Source organism: Argopecten irradians, chromosome 13, assembly GCF_041381155.1.
Source record: "Argopecten irradians isolate NY chromosome 13, Ai_NY, whole genome shotgun sequence".
Classification (NCBI taxonomy): domain Eukaryota; kingdom Metazoa; phylum Mollusca; class Bivalvia; order Pectinida; family Pectinidae; genus Argopecten; species Argopecten irradians.
Window position 1 is genome coordinate 2,797,359 of NC_091146.1, and position 26,540 is coordinate 2,823,898.

Here is a 26,540-nt window from a genome sequence, read left to right on the forward strand (position 1 = left end):
TAACGTCCTATAAACAGCCAGGGTTATATAAGGACAGCCTCCAATGTATGTGGTGTGTAGTGTGTGTAACGTCCTATAAACAGCCAGGGTTATATAAGGACAGCCTCCAATGTATGTGGTGTGTAGTGTGTGTAACGTCCTATAAACAGCCAGGGTTATATAAGGACAGCCTCCAATGTATGTATGTGGTGTGTAGTGTGTGTAACGTCCTATAAACAGCCAGGGTTATATAAGGACAGCCTCCAATGTATGTGGTGTGTAGTGTGTGTAACGTCCTATAAACAGCCAGGGTTATATAAGGACAGCCTCCAATGTATGTGGTGTGTAGTGTGTGTAACGTCCTATAAACAGCCAGGGTTATATAAGGACAGCCTCCAATGTATGTGGTGTGTGTAGTGTGTGTAACGTCCTATAAACAGCCAGGGTTATATAAGGACAGCCTCCAATGTATGTGGTGTGTAGTGTGTGTAACGTCCTATAAACAGCCAGGGTTATATAAGGACAGCCTCCAATGTATGTGGTGTGTAGTGTGTGTAACGTCCTATAAACAGCCAGGGTTATATAAGGACAGCCTCCAATGTATTGTGTGGGGTGTATGTGTGTGTAACGTCCTATAAACAGCCAGGGTTATATAAGGACAGTCTCCAATGTATGTGGTGTGTAGTGTGTGTAACGTCCTATAAACAGCCAGGGTTATATAAGGACAGTCTCCAATGTATGTGGTGTGTAGTGTGTGTAACGTCCTATAAACAGCCAGGGTTATATAAGGACAGCCTCCCAATATGTATGTGGTGTGTAGTGTGTGTAACGTCCTATAAACAGCCAGGGTTATATAAGGACAGTCTCCAATGTATGTGGTGTGTAGTGTGTGTAACGTCCTATAAACAGCCAGGGTTATATAAGGACAGCCTCCAATGTATGTGGTGTGTAGTGTGCAAGAAGTGTGTTTTCGGAGAATTCATGCAATTCATGCGATCATGCAATAGGGGCGGAAGGCAAAATTCTAACGCTCTACCTGCAAGGCCAACGTTGAAGGTTTACAGGCTCGGTTTTGGAGAATCCCCTGTATCAACAGTATTTCATGGCCGTCGCGACTCAGCAACAGTACGTCTGATTTTCCTAGCAGCAATAATATACATGTACCTGTGTGTTTCTGGTATTTGACTCCCATCGTCATCTCAGCTGTCAGAGTCAGTAGTGTACGAGGATCTCTCATCTACCTCTATCCGGGAATTCTAATTTTGATTTTTCTCCCTTGGTTCATCAAGTTCTTTGGGTAGCCACAGTGTACAGTTTTATAGGTCCCTGTCGCGAGCCTTTACAGACCTTGTATACAGGCCATATCAGTATTTGGTATACTAAAGATAATGTAGGGATCCTTAGCCCATTCATCATCCAACTTTTGTTTGCCACATATACCAACGTTCCACATCAGAAGCCGATCACTTACTTTTATAGTAGCTTCACTATCTCCTCTATCATGCCTATCTTTGTACCACTTACCCTTCGTAAGCAAAGTCTAACCGGCGCTTTCGCTTCTGAACATGATTCTGACAACTCCCTAAAGTCTCAGAACCTGTATCCATGCCTCAAAACTCGCGCATCCTAGTTTTGTTGCATTGCATGCATGAACAAAAGGAGCCATAAAAGATTTTCAATTGGATTTCTGCTCTTCCACCATAATACGCATTATTTTCAGCAATGTTTGGTTGGACCGATTGATCATGCTATCAGGTTTAGGATGGTAATGGGTAGTTCTCCACTATACCTATCTTGTTCCTTTATACAGTGAATCTAAACACCGCGACGTACGATACCAGTTTTATTGTATTCATATTACAGAACGATGGTTTGATGTTTTGAAAATGGATTTGTGTGCTTGTATAAATGAGCTTAATTCCGTTTGTAATGTCCAAATATCTTCAAGGGTCGATCTGCTTTAGCATCTGACTTTGTATTCCGTACGTATAATATCAACGAATGTTTCTTTTAATCCCGGTGGTGCCGGTATAATGTAATCGTATGAGGTATATGTTTTTGATATAAAAAGGACAGGAGTGTCAACATTACATGAAGACACAACATGGATATACCGCAGTTTCCAAAATCATATATACATTAACACACAGCACAAATGGAAGGTCGTTCTTAAAGTTATGATATGTCAAAATACAAAGCAGGAATAAAATGGTTTTTTATGACATGCCTTTGTACATATCAATTGTGATAAAATATTTATCACAATATTGAAATTAATTGGTAAGAAACATGTGTGGCAAGTATGAATACATTCTGTTACCATTGTTTCTAGGTTGGGAGTCCAACTTTCTGTTGGGGTTGATTTACGTTGTCAGCTTTATACAGGAAATAAATCACATAGACTAAACAGTCAATATAATTTCAGGTATATTCTTTATAAATGTAAATGAGATTTATATCTAGTTATAACAGGATTGAGTATACAAACTCCCAAAATATATACTGCCCTTTATGTAGGATATCCATATACAAATTGTAGCAACCTAAACGGTAATGTTGCTAATAAATACAAAGACTTGATTAATAGCTTCTCAGCTTTTCTGACATCTGAAGCTGGCCCCTACACATTATCCCTGCGTTAGTCATTCGAACTGTTCCGAAATTCATATATTGTGATTTACTTAATTTTGGAGATAATCTTTTGTGTGTGTGTGTCAGTTCCCCCGAGGCAAATATTCATTGTTGCCATACTTGGAAGGTCATGATCACTACGGTATTTAATTCCGTTGAAAACAAGCGTTCTGACGCCCTTTGAGGGTTAAGTTCATTTCACGAATTTTAAGTCAACAAAAAAAGCAGAACAAATATCAATAAACGATGCATTTTCTCTACTAATATCGACGTCGAGCATAGAACTCGATTACAGATAATAATAATTTCCTGTTACAGTTACGATAGGAAAATATTACGATGTCAGTAAATAAGTGTTTAATTTCTTTCGTTGGTTCAAATTCTTAATTTGATTTCGAACATTCCAGTGACGTCACTTTTAGTAGGAGTGAATGAAACGCCAGTCAGCCCCGCCAAACAGTGACGTCACAATCACCGGAATGACGTTGCTTACATATTTTCCACGGTAGTAAAAAAGAGAACACAATCATTCGGTTTAGTGAATGCATTTTCTCTTAATCATTAAAGAAGTGTTTTCAGGTAAATAACAGGCAATTTACTTTCGTTTTAAAGTCTGTATGTAAAATTATATAGTTGCAGGATGAACAGAATACACGGTCGTACGGTCGACACGGCAAAACCGAGATGATCTCGCAAAAACGATAGCAGCATCGATATTAATTATAGCAAAATAAAAATGTCTACCGTTGGAAATATTGCAAGTACTTTCATTATTTACATAAAAAGTAATTTAAATAAATCATTTATCATCCAGGAGACGTCCCAGGCCTATCGCTACCCACTCTCGATTGTGGTCTTATATCATGTAATTATTCATTTGATAGTAAATATATATAGAAAACATAGATTTTAGAAGAAGCCAGTGAAATATATATGAATATAATGTAAATGTCGGTTAGCTTGTATCAAAACCTAGCTAGTAAAGTTCCTTTTGTTGTATATGACCATTATATTACATAATGGACACCTAGGAGTCCATTATGAAACTCACTGTCCATTATTATAGGGTCACTGTCCATTATTCCCCAAAATAATGGACAGTCTATTTTGAACAAAGTAAAAAAAAAAACGCTGATGTAAGGAAAACCAAACATGTTTATTTGACTATCCAAAATTTTACATTTATGTTCATTCCTCCATCGAAATTATTACTTTCCCTTCCTAGCTGTTACTGTTCTGAAAAATAAAAAAAACATAATTAGAGTCTTGCATTATTATTTGTTACATATTTTTAAAACTTGTAATTGACAAGGAATAGGAATTTTAGATTTTTGACTGAGGTGGGATAATTGCAGTCTTTTAGCTCAGATATCTCACAACCCTTATAACATGTAATCTGATGATTATGGTTAAACATAATATACTTAAGAGCGAAACCTGTCTAATCTGACATCTGCTTTCCCTATATCCTATCTGTCACTGTTCCGTATTCAACAATAGCAACAATAGTATACAACAATAATCTGACTTTCCTACACCCTGAATAAATCTGACCACAAGTTGCTCCCACGTGGTATCGTATTAGACAGGTTCACAGTATACCAGTGCAATGCTATCATAGCAATCAGATATGTTTTATCATATTCTATAACATGCGTATGGTCAATTTTTTATAGGAAAAACAGTTATGTTTAAATTGTAGGGAAAACTCACCTTGCTTGTATGTATTTGATGTAAAGTTAGACAATGCACCTGCCTTCCTTGTGCGAATAAATAGGTAACTTTAAACAGGCAAACAGTTACTCCAGTTAGAACGTTATATCATCTGAATCACAGCTGCGTACATCCCTGAATGATGGCCGGGTAAGGAAAATATCACTATCCGACATGTTCAAAAACTCTGTTGTACCTCCAAAGGTGTAGTTCACTAAATGATTGTGCATGCATCTCAACATTGTTAGTCCATTACTTGTAACAGGTGAGTGAACACCTGTGAAATTCCTGAAATGGATGTCCTATTTCTCAAACAGGGTACGCAAGGTAGTGAGTAGTGGTATGATGGGTTTTAAGTAGGATAAATTCATCAAACTGTCCATTATTAGAGAGAATTCTCTCTAATAATGGACAGGTTTTCGGAAATTATCCCTTACATAATAATTATAATAATAATTGTCTTTATTTTAAGTCGACAACACTTTAAGTCAGAGACTCGTCTTCAAAGTGGTCGATATAAAAATACACAATATTTACAACTTGAAATATATATCACAGACAACACAGCGTTATTACTATAATGAATATCAAAGTCAGCTTATTACAGAAAATTACTAATAAAAGAAATAAAAAGGCACACATAAAGCTCATGGTGCATAAATATATGGAAAATAAAAAACACATCTTAATGAATTAGTGTATGATATACATACATGTCAATATGACAAAAGAATAAAAATTGACAGAATATATGGTATTATAACATGCATTGAAATTGGTTTTGTTTGATGAACTAATGATTGTTTACTCAGAACATAAAAGAAATGATGAGTTTACTAAAATAGATAAGTTAAAAAGCAAATGAAACAGTGATTATTGAGGTACATGTAGAAAATGTTTTTTTTTTATTCCTCGCTTTCTCCGAAAAGGGGGATATTAATTTGGGTTTGTCCGTCTATCTGTCTATCCGTCTGTCTGTAACAGTTCGTTTCCGTGCAATAACTGTAACAAATGTAAACCGATTTTCTTCAAACTTGGTGACAAGGTTGAATGCCTTAAGTGCCGGGCCTGGTTCGATCGCGACTGTCGATGGACCTTATTTAGCGGATTTATGGCCCTTTGAATTACTAAAAACGTCATTTTCTGCCATTTCCGTGCAATAAGTGTAACAATTGTAAACCGATTTTCTTCCAACTTAGTAACAAGGTTAAATGCCTTAAAGACTTGGCCAAGCTCGATCGCGACTTTCAACAGACCTTATTTAGCGGATTTATGGTCCTTCGCTAAAATAAAAAAAAAGTCAGTTTCTGCCACTTCCGTACAATTACTGTAATAAATATTAACCGGTTTTCTTCAAACTTAGTAACAGAGGTGAATGCCTTAGGTGCCTGGCCAGGTTCGATCAACTCTATCAGTGATTGTTATTTATCAGAGTTATGGCCCTTTAATTTACTAAAAATGTCATTTTTCTGCATTTTCTGTGTAATAACTAACAAAACTGTTAAAACTGATATTGTTAAAACTTGGTTACAAAGTTTAATGCCTTAAGGGCTCGGCCTAGTTTGATCGCCACTTTTGGCAGATCTTAATTAGCAGAGTTATGGCCCTTTGATTAAATAAAAAAAAAACATTTTTTTTGCCACTTCCGTACAATAACTGTAATAAATATTAACCGATTTTCTTCAAACTTGGTAACAAAGTTAAATTTCTTAAGGGCTCGGCCAAGTTTGATCGCCACTTACGACGGACCTTATTTTGCAGAGTTATGACCCTTTTATTTATTTTTTCATGTTTCAACCAAGGTTAAACCTAACCTCAATAATATTTACCTATAATATGTCCTGAAAGCGGAGGATGGAAATTCCACGAAATTGCTTGTTTGCATTCGTATATGAATTTATAAAGTTTTTAGTTTTAGAGACACTTTCTGGCAAATCATTCATTAGCGATGGTCCAATATACTTTAAATGAGTTCTTAATTTTTTTCTGTTTAAATATTGGTAATACATATTTCCCTGTAGTGGCTGATCTAGTCTTCTTTTCATGAACATTGGATACTAGATTGTTACAATCTTAATAATAAGGACATAATTTGTTGATAACTTTGAACATAAAAATACACTCATTATATTTCACTAAAAAGCACAACCATTTTAATTTACAAAGAAGTTCATCATCTGATACAGTATAATCTTCCTCTAGAATACTACGAATAATAATGCATTCGTTCAAGTTTGTTTATACTGGCTACAGTGGCCCGAAACATTTGAACAGAAATCAAGAAAAAGTAAAATGAACAGTTAAAAAACGTATGGTCAAGTGCCCTAAATTCGTCCGGGACCCATTTTCGTCATGTTTTCAATGTTGCTCATAGATTTCATAGAGAGTGTCGTCTGCCAAAGCAAATTTGATCAAGGAAGATTTGTCTTGGTTTAAAAAGATCGTGTGGTATGACCAAGTGATTTCATAAAAACGATGTAGCAATATACCCCAAAATGTAGGTATTTTCTTAATCCATTTTGAATGAAACTTTAAAACCTACCGTCAGCGTTTGACTGTTTATGTGCATGGATCAGCAAAATTTCAACAAAGTACCGGAAGTCACGTGTCTGATCATGTGATTCATAGCCCAGATTTTGGGTTAATACAAATAATTTTGGCGATTCAACATACCCGAAATTTTTGGTGCCGTACTGTTGGAAACATAACATTATTCTATGTAAACAGAGGTTTTTGCCACATTCCATGACCAATAGGTTTAAAGATTTAAAATCGATTTAACTACAAGAAATTTTCAGCTTAAACACGATCTCACAAGTGACTGCTACTCATCATTTATTTGGAATGATCTCAATTTTCGTAATAAGCGAAACAGCCCCCCACCCCCTGACGAAAATAGGTCCCTATTGTGTTGGCCATCGCCCAGCGACCGGCGGTTAGAAATGCTCCGTACCGCGATAGATAAATAACGAATTGATAGACAACTTGTTGTACAAGTAAGACAAAATATTATATTATTTGTGTAGATAAAACTGGTACATTTTATTTCTCGCTGGTTTGTTGATATCCCAGGGTATTTGATTACCCTGACGAATATTGGTCCTCCAAGGATAATTCTAAATGAAATTGTAAAGATTCCTTATTCCTTAAATAAATGATAAAGACTAAACAGTCAATATAACTTCAGGTATATTGAAAATATAAAATGGGATCTACCCATCTATCCTAAGTTATAACAGAATTATGTATACAAACTCACAAAATATATACTGCCCTTTATATCGAATATCCATATCTATTCTTAGCTTCCATAGCCAGCGTTGACATCTTAATGGTATGTACCTAACAGATTGTTAGGGGGGACTATAGCTCGAATGAGCAGAGCGTGGAGGGGGGGGGGGACATCTAAACAGCCGAATTTAATACAGGTATTCATCTCACTCAAAACTCCTGGAACATAATATCACATACCCCTACATAGGGAGACCCAAATTTAAACATAATACCTGATATTATTGAAATTGAATAAAAATTGGTATCTTATCCCTAATTTCCGTTTACCCTGTATTGGGTCACTTCAATGAAAGCCTTCTTCCATTATCTACTAATACATCTGAAGTGTAAAATCTTAAGAGTTGTAAGAGTGTGAAAGTTTTTGCACTTTGAATGCAAAGTTTAAGTAACTGACATTGATAGCTTCAATAAATGCTTGGGTGGACATTGGATTATATAAGTACTACTAGTCAACAAGAGAAATAGTTAGATTGGTAACAGAATATATAATGAGATTAATCAAAACAATTTACCTCATATAACGATGCATCTTGTCCAATTCAACTAGATAAAATGTGTATGTGCTTATAAAAAAAGGTATTTATTCATATTCCTATGGAATACCATGGAATATATCGCCTATAACCAGGGTATCTATTTATTCTACATGGTATGTCCAGTTTTGGAGTTTTAAACATCTTTGATCCACATCCCTTTCATTTCACCAAAAACATTTTATGAAGTCTCCGCCTTTTAGTACCGTGAGTACTTTGATTTTTATCTTAAGATATTTCCTTAATTTTCCTAGAGTACTAATGTTATTAGCAAATCAAATTAATTATCGTTTTGCTTTTTAAGCTCTATTGTTCGATGGATTTTGTTTTCCACATGCTCTTTTTCTGTGGCTATATCACACTGTTCATGCTTTTTATTCGTCATTTAATTGGTACAAAACATTCTACATGAATGCTAATACGATTTCCTGCAATAAAATGATTCGTTATAACTTGTCGTTATAGTCTTAACAACAACTGTAAAAAACGAAAATAGAGAACATCGTTTATTGTGGAATCATCAACGTAATACAAATAATGACAATACCGGTCTTATTTCACAAATATCGAGTAAGATTCAACAAAAAACGACGAAGAAAAGGATATAGGGTTTCTATCGATTAACATAACCAGTTATAGAATTATGGTAATGATGTGATATGTTAGATATAACATATACCTGCTAGAGAGGATATTACCGTCAACCCTCGCAGCCATTACGAAAACTAAACAGGTGAAATCTACAATCACCTATGTTATTCTCTTATCTTAATTTAGAACAGGTCGGGTGAAGATACATGTACATGTAGCAGCCGTTATAAAAACGACTCAAACGCTACTTTTAGTATTGAATGAACTGGTCAATGTTTTTCATCTAAAGAAGTAATGTAGAATGAACTAATAATACACGTACATACATCACCTCTACACCTCGAATAATGCAAGCTGTTTTGATTTCAAAATATCGGGAAATCATTTAAACGATATAATTAATATTGAAATTTTAATATTAATATTTAAATTATTTTAGAACCATATACCAGATATTGTTTATAGGTCAAGTTATAATGGAAACCTTATTAGGTTAAAATATGCAAAGAGAACATATATGTAGAATAACAAAGATGTCTATTTTAGCTTTCGTCGAGACCGGTTTTCCATTGGCAATAAAATGGATACTGTTACTCCTCTTTAATCCACATTCATAAATTATGTAGCCATCTTCTGAACAGGAACGCATGCATAGACATATAATATGATACCATTTACACCATACAACCAAGAGAAATTATTTGCATTTGAAACAATTTTTTTCAACATTTAAGCATTGATATAATTATGTTTTAATATTAATGGTATATGAAAAATAAATTGTTTGCAAACTGTGTGAATCCGCGGAAGCTACAGAATATAGAATAAGAATATCTAGCGACATGGGATGTCAGACGAAAGTAGTTCCGTGGGTGTGTAGGTGGCGCTTATTTGTTTTTGCATAGAGGTATCCCCCCAAAAATATTGGCTAATCAGAAAGCTAGATTTAGTATGAAAACAAAGAAAAATTGATTATTAGTATACAATTGGCTGGTGCTCCGAAAAATAAACGGGGGAATTTACGTTGTTACATACATACAATGTCAATATCTCTACGTCAATAAATTCGTAAATACAACAAGGTTGTGTATGTTATATAGTAATACTGCCAAAAATAATTTTCAGCTCAGATCAAAGGACGACGAACTGTTTGGTATAAATGATAAAACATTTTAAAATTATAATTATTCAATCATACATTTGTAGTTATTTTTTCAATAAGGAAAGGTGATTTAATTTTATCCTTATTCTTATATGGAATGTTATTTGACAACATTCCGTGGAGATTGAAGTCGTTTTACTGTAAATGTATATACGTATACGCTGACTAGAAGGTTTATTAACAGGAGTGCGCATGCTTCTGTACACCTCATTATAAACTATGTTACGTCATAGATATGTTATATCTAATCAGAATACCAAACTGGACCGAATAGATTCCTACCTGAACACAGGTATGTACAAAACAGTGTGTATTGCCATATAAAAATTATACAATCTCTCTTTCGTTATTTTAATACAATCGCTTCTAAAATGACATAAAATAAGTTTGCATATAATAGTCTAAGAAGCAAAGTCTATAGGTATGTTCGTGAACGGTAGTTCCAATATCTAATTAAAGTTATTGGATTTCTTCATTTTAATCATAATTTGTTCAGAAAAGTGTATTCATCAATCATCGAGAGTAATTCTTTTTTGTTTTTATTGGTTGCATTGTTCGTTGTTGTAGTGACAAAATTAGATTTAGGCGATATTATTAAAGTTGTGGAATGCAAAAACATACGGCACAAAATCATCGTGTTAATAGTTTTAGTAACAACTGATTATTGTTTCATATTGGTGCTGAATTTTATTTCATGTAATACCAAAATATGTATTAGCACTGCATTCCAGTGACATCTGACTGCAGATTATATTATACTTAAAGCCCCATTATGTTTTGGGGGGGAAAAATATAGCCATAAAGTAGAAAACTTTGCTGAATAGTAGAGCATATATCCTTATGCTAATAAAAAAATGCCCAATATTTCCCTGTTTTTTCAAAAAACAATAGCAAACCCCTCTTCGGAGAGGGGGAAATCCGTAGTTCCGCCCCACAGCCAAAACAATCTAGTACGCATGCGTAGGCACATAAAAAGTGGACTTTCCCTAACAAACTTCAACATCATGCATGGCGAACGCACCTCGCCAAATACGTGTCAGCGAACACAAAGGAACGTGGTGAAGGGCACAGGGACCTGGCACGACTTTTTTTAACTAACAGTATACATATATATATTATAGTATCAAGGGTATGAACTCGGCGGTCGAGAAAAACGGACCTATTTTTTTAAAACCGTGATTATTTTAATAAATGTGTTCTATACAACATTGATGGATATCTTACCTTAAAAAGAAATAATTTATCTTTCCATTGAGTGCTTGATGAACAAAATTGGCCAAGTATTGACGAAGTTATGGCTTGATGAATCGGGAAATTTACGAAAAATATGCTAGGTAGACATTTCCCTGTCCGGTCGAAATGTCGTCTCGGCTCTAATGGGCACCTCAAAAACCAAGCCAAAATCACAAAATCTACTCTTGTGGTGGTAAACAGTATCCATAACTGAGTTCATCCACAATCTCCTTTGGAGGTGTCATGACCCGTACTTTGTAGAAACTCCATTTAAACATCGTGTAGCTCACTTACTTAAACCGTCACCGCCGGTGACACCCTTATATCCCTACGGCCTAATAGTCCGAAGGCCCGTTAGTCCGAAGGTCCAATAGTCCGAAGGTCCAATAGTCCGAAGGCCCGTTAGTCCGAAATTTAGTAAATATTGCAAGTTATATAGTTGTTATAATTAACGTACAGTTGTATTTTCACGAATACATTTTTCTGCAGTGCTGATCTGACAATTTATATGGACGATTGGACGGCAAGTTGTCATTTCTTCATGGAGCATTGCGAGTTCAAAATTACATCATATTAAAAAAATAATACTAAAACAGGTTTATACGTTATATTTTATAAGATATCTCACAAGCATACAAGCTTTAAAGTTTTCCAATTGTACACTGTAATTTGATTGCATTAGGGTTAACGTTGCTCCATGAATAAATGATGTATATAATCAAAATTTACCGAAAAATGACCTTTATTATACCTTATATACGTTATATTTTACAATATGTACATGTATTTTGCGTTTCCTTCCCCTTTCTTTGACTTGTTTATTCTACCCTTAATGACAGAAATGGCCGCTTAATGATATTTTGAGGGGGGTGATGTTAAACGTGATTGCATTGTAAATTAAAATGCATATACTCTTTAATATCAGATACGTTTACGTATTTCAAGATTGTGCTCTTTTTTAAAATTCGCAACATTTCGTTTTTTATTATCATTTTTCATCAAATCTATAGTCACATACATGTAAGTATACCTTAGCAAATTTACAACAAATCTTTTGCATCGAAAACCGTAAAAAACATTTCGAGTACTGTTCACATATAAATTCCAGTTATATTATTTTTTTTCGGACTATCGGGCCTTCGGACTAACGGGCCTTAGGACTATTGGACCTTCGGACTAACGGGCCTTAGGACTAATGGGCCTTCGGACTATTGGGCCGTAGGGATATAAGGCGGTCACCGTCACGGCCATGTTATAATATATACATGTATTATTGGTAAATTCAAGGTTGTGACAGACATGCTTGATTTACGCATTGTACAGCTCCCGTCAGCTCCACTTCACGGCTGCCTGTCATGACAATAATTGGGGTGTATTCAGCATCACTTAATATATGTTTTTACCTCATTCATTTTTTTTTCATTCCACGATGGAAAAAAATCCGAGAATGGCGCAGAAACCCGACGTTAGTCTGGAAAATAAATTATAAGCATTGAAAAATAGTGACTTCAGTGCTTAAAATAAATTTAAACATTGAGATAAGAATAAAAAACATAATTGCATCCAACTGCAAGTTTTAGGAGCAGTAACAATACACATGTAAATATGCGTGTATCTAATCAATTATGTCATATATAGTTGTATTCCATATACATTGTATATCAAACTTTACTGATGTCCCGACATTCCAATTCTGCGCAGTAACAAAAAAGTCAATGCAATCATACATGTACTGTGTATACATTTATATTTGTATGTTAGATATTGAGAAAATCCAACTATTTGTCTTCAAGGATGATATTTTCGCAATTTTTTGGAAACATTCAGATGGTCGATAAAATATGCTCCATGAAATAATTACTAAGTATGAGATATTAATAAATTGAATATACTTTTTAGTAATATTTGGATTAATTGAGATATGTTTAGTTTACAGTAACCTGCAAAACTTTGTAAATTTGCATAATTTGATAATACATATATTATATATCACATATATCAATGCGCATCACTTTTATCACACTATAAAAAACCTAAGCATTTCTACAGAAGATAGACTTCTGCAAACTGCAAATTGTTTGAGAGAATAGAATGTTATACTATAACTGCAGAACAATGGAAAAGTTTTGCTGATTTTGAAATTTCGTTGACAGTTATACAGTAAACCTCCGGATAGTTTGAACACGCAATTTTCCACAGAAAAACAGTAATTTTGTAGCTAGTGATGACTTTTTATAATATATACTACTTCGGATAGTTCTCACCTGTCCAAGTATGAAAGTAAAAGTAAGACTCGGCACAATGGGGCCCTAAAAATGACGATATATTGCATTTTATTTCAGTAAAATTGTCAAAAAGGTGATTTCTAATGAAAAGAGGCTATATATATATATTATAAAATGTATGATACATATAACCCTAAACTATTTTTCAAGTTAGCATTTATGTGTATATGTAGATGAACTTTAATGTAGTTGTATGTACATGTATGTACATGTATGTATATATTATATGTTTGTCAAAAAGATAGGAAGAACTTTTGAAAGTTAGCACCAAATATTAATTTTATGTTTGATGTGTTCAATTAACATAAAAAATATCAAGAACATAACTGAGATTACAAAAACTAAAATTTTCATGCATGTACATGTTATGCAAAAATGATACCCTTATGGAATAAGTACAGTAGCACAGGTGAAATTCACAGGTAAAATACAGGTAAAATCCAGGTTTACTTCTCTGAAATAGACTAATCATTGTCATAACATTCTGCTAATTATCAGATTATAAAAAGTGGGCAAATGGAGATACAGCCCTTATTAGAATGGTACTTATTATGTGTAAATGATTTAGGTATATTATTCAAAAATTCGGCGAAGCATATTTTTGGCGAAAAGAAAAGATCCCACCATTCATTTAGATGTAAAAAAAGAAATAAACCTTGGTTCACTAATGAATGTCATCTTAAAAGAATTTTATTTCACCAGGCTAAAAGATGTTATAATCAAGATAAAACTTCTACAAACAAGATTACCCTTAAGAATACTTGTAAAGAATACAGAAAAACTCTGAATAAATTTTATAGAATTCACCAAGAAAAAATGGAAAGGGAATTACGAAACGTATCCAGATCAGAGCCCAGAACATTTTGGAATATCCTCAAAATAAAATTGACGGAAACTAGTAAACAAAATATTAATGAAAAATCCATAGAAGATTTGATATGATTAATTCAAAAATTTAAACAAGGGAGATAACTCTAATAATAGCTATATGCGAAATTGTTGATGGGGTAATTTGATAGGATTTATTAAATAATGAAATTACTGAGGGATGAAATAACTTGTTCTATTGCTGGGTTTAAGTAATAATAAGGCTCCAGGGTCATGATGGAATTCTAAATGAATTACTAAAATCCACCGCAGAAATTCTTTATGCCATTATATTGTAAGGATATGTTAATATCATATTTGATACCGGCTATATCATTCCAAGCTCATGGAAAGTAGGGTTTATAAAACCTGTATATAAACGTAAGGGGATCTAAACAATTTAGGATAATTATAGGAGCAATAAGTCTATGTTTTCTTTTCTCGTAAAAGTTTTTACAGTCCATATTAAAATTGTAGACTAAAACAAAATGGCTGATGAAAATCAACTTGATAACTTCTGCCAGGCATGATTCAGGAAAAAGCCTTTTTATTTTTCTTAAAAACAACTGATAATATTTTTATTCTACTTTGTTCTAACTTCAATATCTATTTCTCACTTGGTAAAAAAACTGTTCTGTTCGTTTGTTGATTTTAGAAAAGCTTTTGATTCAGTTGGAGACTCGGTTTATGCAAAAAGTTCAAAGAAGCAATATAACTGGGGAAATTGTTTAACGCAATAATTAATCTATATGAAAATACAAAATCCTGTGTCAAAAATGGAAATGATGTATCTGATATGTTTACTTGCAACGTCGGTGTAAAGCAAGGAGAAAATTTGTCACCCTTCTTATTTGCTATTTTTCTTAATGATATTGAAAGTTTTTTTGAAGAGCATGGTGTCAATTGTTTGAAGAATATAAAAGATTTAGGTAATACTATTGGAATGTATATAAAACTATTTGTAATTCTTTATGCAGATGATACAGTTATAATGGCTGAATCAGCTAACGATCTACAGTCAGCCTTAAATAAATTTGAAATTTATTGTGAAAATTGGAAACTTGAAGTAAACACAAATAAGACAAAAATTGTTATTTTTTCAAAGAGGAAGTCTCGAACTCGTCCTCATTTCACATTATTTAACAAAGAGATTGAAATTGTAGATTCGTTTTCTTATTTAGGAATATTGATGAATTATAATGGGAGTTTTCAGAAAAACGAAATTGAAACTGTTGGAACAGTCAAGAAAGGCTATGTTTGCTGTTTACAAGAAAATAAGAAACATCCCTCTTCCTATTGATCTCCAGTTAAAAGTATATGATTCCCTTGTTTTACCAATATTGATGTACTCAGTAGAAGTATGGGGCCACGAAAATATTACAGCTATAGAAAAGCTTCATTTACAGTTTTGTAAACGTATACTTGGCGTTAGGAAAAGTACGTGTAATTACATGGTATATGGTGAATTAGGGAGATTCCCTCACTATATAGAGGTTAAAAACAGAATTATTATGTTCTGGCACAAATTGATTACTACTGATAATCTTTCAAGTAATATATATAAGTTGATGTTAAACTTGCAAACAAATAATATCATGGAATTCAAATGGATGCATAATGTTAAAAATATTTTTGAAGAAACTGGTTTGAATTATATATGGGACTTCCAGAATGTATGTACATATAATAGAGAATATTTAAAATCTATCGTAAAACAAAGATTACAAGATCAATTTGTACAAAAATGGTTTAATGACATAGAGAATTCATCAAGAGGTCGTACTTATTCTATTTTTAAAAGTAATTTTGAATTTGAAAAGTATCTTGTGAAACTAAAGCCAATAGATAGACAAATCATCATAAAATTCAGAACCTCGAATATGCACTTACCTATAGAAACTGGAAGATGGACTGGGACCCCTGAAGTAAATAGAACTTGTAATCTATGTTTTACTGATATTGGAAACGAATATCATTACTTGTTTCAATGCAGTAATGAAATGGTGAAAACGTTTACGAGAAATGTATATACCAAGTTACCATTATAGAAACCATAGTGTTATCAAAATGAAAGGCCTGTTTACTATATGTAACATTACTGTTCTGACAAATATATATAAGTTTTTGAAAAAAATTTGAAAAACTATTGATTGAGCATGTACATCACTAATACATATTGTAATAGTTGCACTGTTGCGCTATGGGCCCAATATACTTGTATGTTTATATTATGTATAGTGACCTCCTGTTACATACTTGTATGTCTGAGAGTGAAATAAAATCTGAAATCTGAGAATCTGAAATCTGAGAAGCAAACTCATGAACCTATATGATTTTTAAACGGTAAAGTATATTTGTTTGTCTTAACAAACTTCCATAGAAACAATTCTAAAAACACATATTATATAAAGATACTGCCCCCATTCTCATAAAGCCGTGCAAACACAGAAGGCAACGATTCTGCCCTCTGGCCATCTATCGATGGTCACCTTGATCATGAGGCACCTGTATAGCTGGATACTGTGGCTAACCTGTATGTTTGACAAGTTATAATTATTGGACCATGACGCAATATACGGTCAAGATAACTTGCGGGGTTGGGATCATAATCATATTGTGTGTACCGTAATTAAGAATCAAAACAAGCTGAATTGGGTATTTGCAGGTAGCTATATATATAGACTAGCCACCAATAAATAAGACTCATGCACCTGGTAATCAATACTTCATACTTCATGTATATACACGCATACTCTGATAAAATGTATGATGATCCTTTTCAAACCACACGAAACGTAATTGAGAAACATTTAATTAATCAGTTAATTATACAGAAATGAAATCTCGACAGGTATCGGTATATAGCCCCCTCGCCCCCCCCCCTCCCCTCGTACGCTTTAGCTGACAGTATATAGTTTATACAAAGGGATGACTAGATGATCCCTCGCACGTTCCAAGAAAGAATAGATAGTATCTATTCTCAGTATTCATGTACCCAACATATATGTGTTAGGACCCAGCACTTAATTGACATATATATATATACCGCTGCTTTTACCTCCTTTATTTTTTTATCAATTATACATGTAAACATTTTCTGGTATATATTCCAACTATATACCGATACCTGTCGAGATTTCATTTCTGTATAATTAACTGATTAAATGTTTCTCGATTACGTTTCGTGTGGTTCGAAAAGGATCATCATGCATTTCATCAGAGTATGCGTGTATATACATGAAGTATGAAGTCTTGATTACCAGGTGCATGAGTCTTATTTATCGCATGGACATTTTTATATATAGGCCTACAATTTTATGTGCACGGAACGAATTAAACTAATCAAAGACTCGCATTTATATTATTACAAACGTCAGTATTAGAGTGAACTAAGGGGATATAAATATTGTCAGACTACTGGAGTTTCATCATTAAAAAGACACTACATATATTATTTTGACCCTTGATGCTACCTGGTGGTCTATCATTTGCCGTTTAGTACCGTAGGTACCGTACCGTATACATTTACGTACAAATGTAGTAAAAAGGAAAAGGGAAGAAACTGAAATTTCGCTTATTTCACGAGCGTGCATTCCATTTTACGCTGTGAATTATGTTTTTTAGCATTCAGACCATTTGTTTTCATAGAAAAAGTTCGATTTATGGAGTAAGTCTAAAAGTTTATGCGCTTAATAAAATATGTAAGAAAAAATAAGTTCGTGATGCCTAGGACTTTACCAGTCTTATTAAAACGGATATTTTACCCATTTTCTCTTCTTTTAATGAAGGACTGATCCAGTGTTTCTTTAGCTTTTTTGGTATACTTTTCCACCAGATCTTCTTCACTTGATGAACTGTATAGAAATCATAACGGACTGTTTTTATACTCCTTTTCTTGGTACTATTCAATCAAACCAAACTATTCTACATTTTGTGCATGCATTCCTTTTCCTGTCCCGTGCATGCAATGAATTATGAGATGATATGAATCACATAGGCCTACATGTGGTTCATGCACAGGTGTTTGGCTCTATAGACATTTTTCTCTCTTTATATATTGACACAGTATTACATATATATATATAGAGAGAAAAATGTCTATAGAGCCAAACAGCTGTGGTTCATATACATGTATCTTTACATGTAGCATAAACATATATTATGTATATATGTTTCTGCATGTAGTAATTACAAAGTTCATAAATCTTCTGCTACAATGTCGATTGTACAGAGTTAGCAATTCATGATCATGATTACTTCATCATCAAGCTTTATTTCCCCTGGTAGAGGATATTGAATACAATCAAAATCACAAAAAATAAAGAAAAGAATAATGAAAATAAGAGTTAAATAGGTCGGAGCTCGCTTCTGTAATATGCAACTTATGAATAAGTTATATAGCCGCGCGGTTCAGTAACGTCGGTTAACTTCAATAGTTCACAAAAGGCATCGCGTAACGCGTACAACATATTGAGTTGACTTTATAAGGAATTGTCTTTGGTCTGCAACACTGGAGAAGGGGATTCATGTACTGGCTCCTAAAAGGCTACGGGTGAAGGAGAAATGATCCAAATTTTCAATGAAATTGAAAAATCCAAATTTTCAATGAAATTGAAAATAGAAAGGTCAAGTTCAGAATGAATATCTTCCATGAAAGTTTGTCTTAGAGTGTCGTAGAATGTGCATTCAGAACAAAGATGAACTGCAGCGTTGTCAAAAGTCAGAGAGCAGAGCGGACACTGGTTACCGGCAAACACTCTCGGTACTGCCAAAACTTTAATAAACAGCATAGATGCTCTTAATGTCGGACAAAGATTCAGCAGCAAGCCAAAGTCATTATCGCTTGCCATACGATCCGCGAGCGCCGAATTTTCACGTAATCTGATATTATTAATGAAGTTTGAAAAATGCGCGCACTGTAATTATGTTTCAAATATCCACTCAATATTGCTTTATTACAGAATCATAGATTGTTGAATAATAGCAATGATAGGATATCCTCTGGTTAAAATATGCATAAAAATAATTTGAATATATCACTTACTATTAAATGTTTTTAAAATGAAAGGTATAAAAATGCGTACGTTACAGATATGTAATGGCACATAGGAAATCACTGGTAAACCAAGTATGTTTTGACAGATAATGTATAAGTAACAATTTCTGTATCTTTCCAGGATAGGTGGGGTTTAAAACTCCGTTATACAGATACACTCCATAAGTACAATTTTAGTTAAATCACATGTCCGTAAACTGTATAAGTATGCATTTTCAGTTGATAGGTGGGGCTTAAAGAATGCGATCTGTCCGTTATACAGATACTGTATAAGTACATTTTTAGTTTGTTTGATAGGTGGGTTCAATGTCCTGTTATATTACTGTATAAGTACATTTACAGTAAGTAATTTGATAGGTCTGGGCTTCAAATATGTTTAACAGATACTGTATAAATTACATTTTTGTATTTGATAGGTGTTGAATGTCCGTTTACAGATACTGTATAAGTAACATTTTCAGTAGTTTGATAGGTGGGGATTCAATGTCCGTTATAAGATACTGTATAAGTACATTTTTATTGTTGTTTGATAGGTGGGTTCAATGTCCGTTATACAGATACTGGTATACATACAGTTTTAGTATGTTTGATAGGTGGGGTTCAATGTAATACAGATACTGTATAAGTACATTTTTTAGTTGTTTGATAGGTGGGGTTTAATGTCTGTTAAACAGATACTGTATAAGTACATTTTTAGTTGTTTGATAGGTGGGTTCAATGTGTCGTTATACAGGATACTGTATAAGTACATTTTGTTCACTTTGATAAGGTGGGGTTTTAATGTCCGTTATAAGATACAGTATAAGTACATATTTTAGTAGTTTGATAGGTGGGTTTAATGTCCGTTATACAGATACTTATAAAATAGTATGTATGACATTTTTTAGGCTGTAAGTTTGTTAGTTTGATAGGTGGGTATTTTGAATGATCCGTTATACAGATACTGTATAAGTCACAAATTTTGCATATGAAGTAGTTTGATAGGTGGGGTTAATGAAGTGCTTTTGATACAGATACTGATCAGACTGTTACAGTGATAGGTGGGTTCAATTCCTTATAGTACATATGTTTGATAGGGATCATTTTGATGGTATAGTTTTGATAGGTTGTATACAGTCATGTTATAGAATACTGTATAATTATCAAAGTTGTTTAGTATGTTTGATAGGTGGGATTTGAATGTTAAAGTTTAAACAGATAATCTGTATAAGTAATTTACAGTGTCCCTGTTAATGTGTTTACAGATACTGTATAAGTACATTTTGATGTAGTTTGATAGGTGGGGGTTAAAGTATGTTTGATTATACAGATACTTTTGTAAGTATGTTTGATTAGGGACAGTCATTTGATAGGTTAGGTTTAACATGATTATCCAGATACACAGATTACTTATACATGTACATTTGTTAGTTTGATAGGTGGGGTTGTTGTGTATACAGATATGTTAAGTACCATTTTAGTATAGTTGTTTGAATGTAGGTATACTTATCAGTATATGTATTTGATTAATGGGTATTGTAAGTATGTTTGATAGGAATCACTGTAAGTATGTTTGATAGGAATCACTGTAAGTATGTTTGATAGGTATCACTGTAAGTATGTTTGATAGGGAATCACTGTAAGTATGTTTGATAGGAATCACTGTAAGTATGTTTGATAGGTATCACTGTAAGTATGTTTGATATGATATCACTGTAAGTATGTTTGATAGGAATCACTGTAAGTATGTTTGATAGGTATCACTGTAAGTATGTTTGATAGGTATCACTGTAAGTATGTTTGATAGGAATCACTGTAAGTATGTTTGATAGGAATCACTGTAAGTATGTTTGATAGGTATCACTGTAAGTATGTTTGATAGGAATCACTGTAAGTATGTTTGATAGGAATCACTGTAAGTATGTTTGATAGGAATCACTGTAAGTATGTTTGATAGGTATCACTGTAAGTATGTTTGATAGGTATCACTGTAAGTATGTTTGATAGGTATCACTGTAAGTATGTTTGATAGGAATCACTGTAAGTATGTTTGATAGGTATCACTGTAAGTATGTTTGATAGGCAATCACTGTAAGTATGTTTGATAGGAATCACTGTAAGTATGTTTGATGGATCACTGTATATGTTTGATAGGTATCACTGTAAGTATGTTTGATAGGTATCACTGTAAGTATGTTTGATAGGAATCACTGTAAGTATGTTTGATAGGTATCACTGTAAGTATGTTTGATAGGTATCACTGTAAGTATGTTTGATAGGAATCACTGTAAGTATGTTTGATAGGAATCACTGTAAGTATGTTTGATAGGTATCACTGTAAGTATGTTTGATAGGTATCACTGTAAGTATGTTTGATAGGTATCACTGTAAGTATGTTTGATAGGTATCACTGTAAGTATGTTTGATAGGAATCACTGTAAGTATGTTTGATAGGAATCACTGTAAGTATGTTTGATAGGTATCACTGTAAGTATGTTTGATAGGAATCACTGTAAGTATGTTTGATAGGAATCACTGTAAGTATGTTTGATAGGAATCACTGTAAGTATGTTTGATAGGTATCACTGTAAGTATGTTTGATAGGAATCACTGTAAGTATGTTTGATAGGAATCACTGTAAGTATGTTTGATAGGAATCACTGTAAGTATGTTTGATAGGAATCACTGTAAGTATGTTTGATAGGTATCACTGTAAGTATGTTTGATAGGTATCACTGTAAGTATGTTTGATAGGTATCACTGTAAGTATGTTTGATAGGAATCACTGTAAGTATGTTTGATAGGTATCACTGTAAGTATGTTTGATAGGTATCACTGTAAGTATGTTTGATAGGAATCACTGTAAGTATGTTTGATAGGTATCACTGTAAGTATGTTTGATAGGTATCACTGTAAGTATGTTTGATAGGTATCACTGTAAGTATGTTTGATAGGTATCACTGTAAGTATGTTTGATAGGTATCACTGTAAGTATGTTTGATAGGAATTCACTGTAAGTATGTTTGATAGGAATCACTGTAAGTATGTTTGATAGGTATCACTGTAAGTATGTTTGATAGGTATCACTGTAAGTATGTTTGATAGGTATCACTGTAAGTATGTTTGATAGGTATCACTGTAAGTATGTTTGATAGGTATCACTGTAAGTATGTTTGATAGGAATCACTGTAAGTATGTTTGATAGGAATCACTGTAAGTATGTTTGATAGGTATCACTGTAAGTATGTTTGATAGGTATCACTGTAAGTATGTTTGATAGGAATCACTGTAAGTATGTTTGATAGGTATCACTGTAAGTATGTTTGATAGGTATCACTGTAAGTATGTTTGATAGGTATCACTGTAAGTATGTTTGATAGGAATCACTGTAAGTATGTTTGATAGGTATCACTGTAAGTATGTTTGATAGGTATCACTGTAAGTATGTTTGATAGGTATCACTGTAAGTATGTTTGATAGGTATCACTGTAAGTATGTTTGATAGGTATCACTGTAAGTATGTTTGATAGGTATCACTGTAAGTATGTTTGATAGGAATCACTGTAAGTATGTTTGATAGGTATCACTGTAAGTATGTTTGATAGGTATCACTGTAAGTATGTTTGATAGGTATCACTGTAAGTATGTTTGATAGGAATCACTGTAAGTATGTTTGATAGGAATCACTGTAAGTATGTTTGATAGGAATCACTGTAAGTATGTTTGATAGGAATCACTGTAAGTATGTTTGATAGGAATCACTGTAAGTATGTTTGATAGGTATCACTGTAAGTATGTTTGATAGGTATCACTGTAAGTATGTTTGATAGGAATCACTGTAAGTATGTTTGAATCACTGTAAGTATGTTTGATAGGTATCACTGTAAGTATGTTTGATAGGAATCACTGTAAGTATGTTTGATAGGAATCACTGTAAGTATGTTTGATAGGAATCACTGTAAGTATGTTTGATAGGAATCCTTGTAAGTATGTTTGATAGGAATCACTGTAAGTATGTTTGATAGGTATCACTGTAAGTATGTTTGATAGGTATCACGGTAAGTATGTTTGATAGGATCACTGTAAGTATGTTTGATAGGAATCACTGTAAGTATGTTTGATAGGTATCACTGTAAGTATGTTTGATAGGAATCACTGTAAGTATGTTTGATAGGAATCACTGTAAGTATGTTTGATAGGTATCACTGTAAGTATGTTTGATAGGTATCACTGTAAGTATGTTTGATAGGAATCACTGTAAGTATGTTTGATAGGTATCACTGTAAGTATGTTTGATAGGAATCACTGTAAGTATGTTTGATAGGAATCACTGTAAGTATGTTTGATAGGAATCACTGTAAGTATGTTTGATAGGTATCACTGTAAGTATGTTTGATAGGTATCACTGTAAGTATGTTTGATAGGAATCACTGTAAGTATGTTTGATAGGAATCACTGTAAGTATGTTTGATAGGAATCACTGTAAGTATGTTTGATAGGTATCACTGTAAGTATGTTTGATAGGAATCACTGTTAGTATGTTTGATAGGAATCACTGTAAGTATGTTTGATAGGTATCACTGTAAGTATGTTTGATAGGAATCACTGTAAGTATGTTTGATAGGTATCACTGTAAGTATGTTTGATAGGAATCACTGTAAGTATGTTTGATAGGAATCACTGTAAGTATGTTTGATAGGTATCACTGTAAGTATGTTTGATAGGTATCACTGTAAGTATGTTTGATAGGAATCACTGTAAGTATGTTTGATAGGAATCACTGTAAGTATGTTTGATAGGTATCACTGTAAGTATGTTTGATAGGAATCACTGTAAGTATGTTTGATAGGTATCACTGTAAGTATGTTTGATAGGAATCACTGTAAGTATGTTTGATAGGTATCACTGTAAGTATGTTTGATAGTATCACTGTAAGTATGTTTGATAGGTATCACTGTAAGTATGTTTGATAGGTAATCACTGTAAGTATGTTTGATAGGAATCACTGTAAGTATGTTTGATAGGAATCACTGTAAGTATGTTTGATAGGTATCACTGTAAGTATGTTTGATAGGTATCACTGTAAGTATGTTTGATAGGAATCACTGTAAGTATGTTTGATAGGTATCACTGTAAGTATGTTTGATAGGTATCACTGTAAGTATGTTTGATAGGAATCACTGTAAGTATGTTTGATAGGTATCACTGTAAGTATGTTTGATAGGAATCACTGTAAGTATGTTTGATAGGAATCACTGTAAGTATGTTTGATAGGAATCACTGTAAGTATGTTTGATAGGTATCACTGTAAGTATGTTTGATAGGTATCACTGTAAGTATGTTTGATAGGAATCACTGTAAGTATGTTTGATAGGTATCACTGTTAGTATGTTTGATAGGTATCACTGTAAGTATGTTTGATAGGTATCACTGTAAGTATGTTTGATAGGAATCACTGTTAGTATGTTTGATAGGTATCACTGTAAGTATGTTTGATAGGAATCACTGTAAGTATGTTTGATAGGTATCACTGTAAGTATGTTTGATAGGAATCACTGTAAGTATGTTTGATAGGTATCACTGTAAGTATGTTTGATAGGTATCACTGTAAGTATGTTTGATAGGTATCACTGTAAGTATGTTTGATAGATCACTGTAGTTGTTGATAGGATCACTGTAAGTATGTTTGATAGGTATCACTGTAAGTATGTTTGATAGGTATCACTGTAAGTATGTTTGATAGGTATCACTGTAAGTATGTTTGATAGGTATCACTGTAAGTATGTTTGATAGGTATCACTGTAAGTATGTTTGATAGGTATCACTGTAAGTATGTTTGATAGAATCACTGTAAGTATGTTTGATAGGTATCACTGTAAGTATGTTTGATAGGAATCACTGTAAGTATGTTTGATAGGTATCACTGTAAGTATGTTTGATAGGAATCACTGTAAGTATGTTTGATAGGTATCACTGTAAGTATGTTTGATAGGTATCACTGTAAGTATGTTTGATAGGAATCACTGTAAGTATGTTTGATAGGAATCACTGTAAGTATGTTTGATAGGAATCACTGTAAGTATCACTGTAAGTATGTTTGATAGGTATCACTGTAAGTATGTTTGATAGGAATCACTGTAAGTATGTTTGATAGGAATCACTGTAAGTATGTTTGATAGGTATCACTGTTAGTATGTTTGATAGGTATCACTGTAAGTATGTTTGATAGGTATCACTGTAAGTATGTTTGATAGGTATCACTGTAAGTATGTTTGATAAGAATCACTGTAAGTGTGTTTGATAGGTATCACTGTTAGTATGTTTGATAGGTATCACTGTAAGTATGTTTGATAGGTATCACTGTAAGTATGTTTGATAGAAATCACTGTAAGTATGTTTGATAGGAGTCACGGTAAGTATGTTTGATAAGAATCACTGTAAGTATGTTTGATAGGTATCACTGTTAGTATGTTTGATAGGAATCACTGTAAGTATGTTTGATAGGAATCACTGTAAGTATGTTTGATAGGTATCACTGTAAGTATGTTTGATAGGTATCACTGTAAGTATGTTTGATAGGTATCACTGTAAGTATGTTTGATAGGAATCACTGTAAGTATGTTTGATAGGTATCACTGTAAGTATGTTTGATAGGTATCACTGTAAGTATGTTTGATAAGAATCACTGTAAGTATGTTTGATAGGAATCACTGTAAGTATGTTTGATAGGTATCACTGTAAGTATGTTTGATAGGAATCACTGTAAGTATGTTTGATAGGTATCACTGTAAGTATGTTTGATAGGTATCACTGTAAGTATGTTTGATAGGTATCACTGTAAGTATGTTTGATAGGAATCACTGTAAGTATGTTTGATAGGAATCACTGTAAGTATGTTTGATAGGTATCACTGTAAGTATGTTTGATAGGAATCACTGTAAGTATGTTTGATAGGTATCACTGTAAGTATGTTTGATAGGAATCACTGTAAGTATGTTTGATAGGTATCACTGTAAGTATGTTTGATAGGTATCACTGTAAGTATGTTTGATAGCAATCACTGTAAGTATGTTTGATAGGTATCACTGTAAGTATGTTTGATAGCAATCACTGTAAGTATGTTTGATAGGTATCACTGTAAGTATGTTTGATAGCAATCACTGTAAGTATGTTTGATAGGTATCACTGTAAGTATGTTTGATAGCAATCACTGTAAG